Source organism: Uloborus diversus, chromosome 6 (genome assembly GCF_026930045.1).
Source record: "Uloborus diversus isolate 005 chromosome 6, Udiv.v.3.1, whole genome shotgun sequence".
NCBI classification, from domain to species: Eukaryota; Metazoa; Arthropoda; class Arachnida; order Araneae; family Uloboridae; genus Uloborus; species Uloborus diversus.
In genome coordinates, this window is record NC_072736.1 from 94233450 (window position 1) to 94239653 (window position 6204).

Sequence of the window (6204 nt, forward strand, 5' to 3'; positions counted from 1 at the left end):
TATTGACACAAAATATTTTTTTTTTACCGAATAACATTTTGCCAGTTGTAAAATTTTGTACTCAAAATGTAGTTTCTAACTACCCTACTCTATAATAAAATTTTCACATTCATTCGAACCTTTATTTCCAAGCTATAGCCATTTATTTGACGACTGACCACTTTACCCCATTAACCACTTTCCCCACCATACCCTATAGACACTCGAAATATCAATTTTGACGATTACCGAGTTAGTTACAACGAGTTTTCTCGTGAAGTCTGTATGTGTGTACGTATGTATGTATGTGTGTATGTATGTCGCATAACTCAAGAATGGTATGTCCTCGAAAGTTGAAATTTGGTACGTAGACTCCTAGTGGGGTCTAATTGTGCACCTCCCCTTTTGGTTGCATTCGGGTGCTTTTAAGGGTTCTTTTGTCCCTTTTTTTTGGGGGGGGATCATTGTTAATGTCGATGTAAACTCAAGTGGTGTTACAATTTGGCGGACATTTGGCGATATATCGCCAGTCTTTCGGTCGCCAAGTTTTGTCGCCAATTTGGCGACAAATTTGGAGATTTTTATTATTTATTTATTTATTTTTTAAAATCTGGTTTCAATTTGGCCACTGTTGGTGATATTTAGAGAGTAAACTATTGAATCAAAATAAAATTACCAATAATGGGAAAATGCCATTAAAATGTAGTAAAAGAAAGTCATATGAGGCACACATAAGCTCGTTCTAGTATGTATTTGTAAGTTGCTTTTTTATTTACCTATTTTTATATATATATTTTTTTAACTTAGGTTTACCTTTTGTTGCATAGCATTATTGTATGGGCTATGGACGTAAAAAATGTTCAAACAGCAATGCCTTACTGTAAATGCTATAAAATTATTTCTGTTATACAAGTTCACTAGTAATAACTAACTTGGTGGAATCTTTGAACTAAGTCAGATTAGTCTTCGTTTGAACTGTATGATTTTGAAGCATTAGGATTTTAATTTACAATACTGACATAAACACCTGTATTTAATTATACAAACGTAAAACGACTTATGATTTTTTTTTTTTTAAATACTATTAAATAAAATTATTTGCAAATTATTACGTAAGTGATGTACTAGTGACTTAAATCTTCACACATGAGTCAATGGGAATTAAGTTGTTATTTTGATTTCATTATATCCGAGGTTTTGGGAAGGAAAGTTAAAATCTTCAACTTCAAGGCTTTTTCAATATTCCAAAAGCGATTTCTTTTCACACTTTTTACACAACAAACTGTATAAAATGATTAATCACACAAATGAACTGTACAAGGTGAGTCGAAATTTTCAGTAAGAATTTCAGTCAAGATGTTTGAGTGCTTTGTTAGCTTGAAAAAATGACGTAAATCATACACTTCTTCTTAATAGTTAACCAGTCCGACGAATCGATTGCAATTATCTTTTACTTATTGTTTCCCTTTTCAGCAGGCTAGTACCGTGTACTGTGGAAGCCCTTCTATGAGATCGCTGACAACCAGTGGATCGCAGACCACACTTTGAGAAACTCTGTTTTTTATAATGGATTTAAAACAGAGTTCAAAGAATAACCTATATATATATTTTTTATTTTACATAAATATTATTTTATGTTATTTATTTTTGCCCAGCGAGAGTATTTAACCTAAAATATAAAATTTCCACAAGAATTTGCTTTTCTTCCAATATTTTTTTCATTATTGATTTTTTAGTAAATCGATTTTTTTAGTATACCTGAAATATATTCTTTCCACAATAATTTGCTTTTCTTCCAACATTTTTTTATTGATTTTGACTTTTTAGTAACATGAAATTTTTCATAATGAAAAATGGAAGATGGTTAAGAAAAAAATATTTAACTGTTTAAAGAAGGCATCAAACTATGGTAAAAATTGTTATTTACAACCGACCTGATTAAAAGAAAGCTTGCAATTTTGCGTTTAAAAAAACAGTTTTTATTTATTGTAATTTTATACGTTTAGGAAGTAAGCTAGTCGCATTGAAATAATTACATTATAAATTTTTAATAGTGTCATTTTTAAATTAATGTTTTTATTTGAAGAAGCATTGTTTCAGCACTTCTGAAAAAAAAGAAAGAAAGAAAAAGGGTTAAAAACACTCCTTATCTGCTATATTCAAAGGTATGGCAGGGGAGGGCGTGAGGGTCAAAATACTTCTGAATCCTTCGTTTTAACACATACTACCAATCCTAAAGTGGTAGTTTATGAATCTTTAAGGACTGTTAGGATAGATCCTTCCCCCGAGAAGGTGAATTGTATTGAGGTTTGTAAAATGCTAGTGGGTATACCTCAAACCTCACATGTACTCTACATGTTTTTACTTGCATGTCTATCTAGAAAATATTTACCTATGAATATTTTGCAAATTTTGTTTTCCTTTTAATCAAGTTAGGTTAAATTTGTAAAAATTAGAAACATGTTGGTCTTTATTTCCTATTGCAACTAGAAAATACATCGACCTCATCCATAGAAAATTTTAAATAAAACGATGCACAGTAAAGCATGTATATCAATTTGAACCACAATTTTGCTTTCTAAAATATAAAAAGATTTTTTATTTAAGCACACTTAAAACTTTATGCGATGAAGTTTTCTTCGAAATTTTAAACTCTTGAGCTAAAACATCTTCTGATTTAGAGCGCATTTTTATAGCTCAAACCAACTTATGACTTGTATCTTTTTTATCCTGTTTCTGGAATAAAGGAACTCTTCTTCCTTTTTTATGATCAGCGTTTAGTTTAATAATTTATTTTATCATGGGAGTTTACTGCGTTTGTTAAAATCAGAATAGGCTTAGTTAAACTCCAAATGTTTTATACTTTTTTATATGTTCTTTTTATGGGAAATGGACCCACATATACATCTGAGTTTAGGAAAGAAACACTAGACGCATCAAAAGTTTTACGATGAAACATTTAGTAAATGAAAAGTGGATTATAATCTTGAAAAAAATTTTAATAAGTTAAGGATAGCACTTGGACCAATTGCTGAAATTAAGATTGCTCATGTCTTCAGGAGAAAAATACTTCTAGGATAAGAAATAAATTTGAAGTAATCATATATTTACTACTAAAAGAAAATGATATAAATGTATACCTATTCAAAAGTTTGCAAGTAATTTTTGCTACTGTGTTTGGTTGAATAGTAATTTTTAATATTAAAGAAGTAAGTAAATTCAAAAGTCGAATAACTTTAGCATCTGATATAATATAATGATGTTTGAGAAATTTCTTTTATTTTCAAAGGGTTTAAAAAATAAACCTATTTATCCCAAACAGTGATTTTTAGACAAACTAATCTATTAATATAGCTATGTTAAAAAACGCCATATAATCCATTCTGTGCTAGCTTGTTAGAGTCGTTATGGTTAAGTGCAAAATTAACTTTCTTTTCTTGGCAGTTTTTAACATCTTATAAATCTGTCACATCTGTTTTGATAGTTGACTACATATTAAGCAGAAATATAGAACCTTTTTTTTTAATTTTTTTTTTTTTTTTACCCTTTTGCAGAATAGTTGTATGCTGGTTTGTATGTTACGTGCGCAAAGCCCCCAAAGGAAAAAAAAAACATATCTTCCGCCATTCTTTGTGAAATCAGCCACAACACATTTTTAACGACTAAAAACATTTCAGATTTTCATGAGACTTTAAGAAACCTTGCTTTTTGACATCTTAAATTTATGTATGATTTAAAAAAATCGATCATTTGTAATTAATGAGTATTTGTTTGATACGTTACTTGAATGCTTTCTCCTAAAAAGAAATTTCGCAAACTTTAAAATTAAAAAGCTTTACCACTTTTAAGATCTTTTTCACTATATTTTTTTTTTATAAAATACCAACATATATTCTTGATGTCTTTTAATGAACATACATTTTTTAGAGTCATCAGTTGTAGCAAATTATGCTGGACATTTTTTGCAATTTCTGTTAAGAATTTTTAAACAAAATTCACAAAACTTTTGAAAAAAGAAAATTTAAATATTTTCAGAAAATAGAAGTACTTTTAACGTGTTTTAATTAAGATTGAAGGCTTGAGGCTGTGTTTTTTAAATATTTGTATCAGGAGTTTGAAGAAGAATATGGATACGCAAACAAAACTCCATGCAACTATGCTGGCGGGATACAATGATCTTTCAAAATTTAAATTAAGTTGCAACAGCAAGCGACGTAATTAATTAATGTTTCTTCTGGAGCTATGAGGGCTTTTTTTCAAAGGTCTGATCGGAAGGAAAACTATAGAGAAAACGAAAATCTTTTGGTTTTGAATATTTAAATATATTATCCCGCTACTTCGCTACATAGTCATCGTTCTAATTGAGACATTTGTTGTACCATGTCACCAAAATTTGAAACCGTTGTCGTAGAAAGCAATCGACTGGTCTTTCAGCTTTTTTTTTTCTCTTTCTCTCTCTCTAAAAAAAGTATAAAAAAGACTAAAATTGGAAAGAGTCTAGTATTTGGAAGGTCAAGTTCAGAGAACATGCCTTAAACAGGGAATCAGACATTTTGATTATCGCGTATTTGGAACTTATTTCGTATGAATTTGGGCCCCTGAGTTGTTTTGATGTGAAATATGACATCAGTTTTTACCCATTAACTCATATTTCTCAGATATAACATACGGATATGGATTTAAATTACATCCATAAATCAAATAAAAATATACATTTACTTTTTATTCCTAATGTGTTATACATATAATCAAAACTCAGTTACCAAAAAGATCAATTAAGCTGTTGACCATGGGTCCCCGATTTTGAAGGGCCCCAAAAAGACTAAAATTGTAGTAGTCTATTGTTTAAGGGAAAAAAATAGATGCTTTCCTTTATTTATTTGCCTTTTTTCTACAAGTATGGGATACTCTGCTTCCCAATAAATACTTTGAATGAGTGATTCCAACACCCTCAACACCCCTGAAACCACCAATCCTCGTTCTTCATTAATGTTTATGTTTCTAAGCTTTGACTGCACAGGACCAACTTATGTTTAGGGTACCTGCCCCCCTCCTCCTAAATTAATTGGACCCAGAAATATTATGTGCAAAGTTCCAACTTGTCACTGATTACTCATAGCGAATAAATGTATAATAAGAATTTACAAATTGACCTTCATTCGTTGAAGCATTGCTATTAAACGCACCAGATATTTACTCCATGTAGTGAATTTTCCTGAACGTAACTGGATTGCAGAATGAAAATAGGGCAAATATACTGGAGGCAGTCCTTGTTTCAGAAGCCTATACTTGCGTTAGAAGTGCGCAAAATGGAGTTAAAACAGCACGTTTTGGGCAAAACAGCAGCACGAGAAAAGTAATTTTATATTTCGTTTCAGAATAACAAACGTACCTAAAATCAGTTCTTAAACTCTGGGAAACAATGAAAAAACATTATTTTGTTCCCCTGTGTTATCAATATCTGCATATTAGTCCGCACAGCTTCAACAATTTCTACACGTTGCTGTAACTGTGGGAAATTTCTTCGCACACATCACTCATTTCCAGATGAAAATCAACTGCACCTCCCCCCACCCGACCTTGAAATCTAATGATGACAAACAGAATGGAAATCAAGTTTCACGGGACATTCTATAGTTTGAGGATTTTTTTTTTTTTTTTGTGATTTCGTTCGTTAAAAACTCACAGCTATGATTTGACGCGATAACCGAACATCTAGACACACTGTTTAACACTTAAGAGCACAGTGTCATTGTGTTTTCAACTTACCACAACTTTCACAGCGAAGCATTTGTATCAAAATTTTCTGCTAGATGATTTCTTTATTTACTTTAAACAGCTCTTTTAAAAAGCTCTAAATTTAATGAAATCAAAACCGATACACTATCTCCCACTCACCAAGCTTTATTGAGACAAGGGAAACTAAAACTCTTTATTTTTCAAGTACAAAAAAAATAAATAAATAAATAAATAATTAAATAAAAAAATATATGAAAACGAGCAAAACAAATTACAGAGACAATGTTCGCAGCTGAATAGCCACGGACAACGTCCAGTTATGCTACCACTGGCGTACCATTGCAAACTAGTGCAGAACGCCTTGACCTTAGGACCAACGCCTTAGGAACGCATTGACCAAATCCAAAAGGAGCTTTGACACAGTTCCCATTATCTGTTCAATAATGTTTTTGGAATCCATTGTTCGTTCTAAATGCTTTCAAGTTA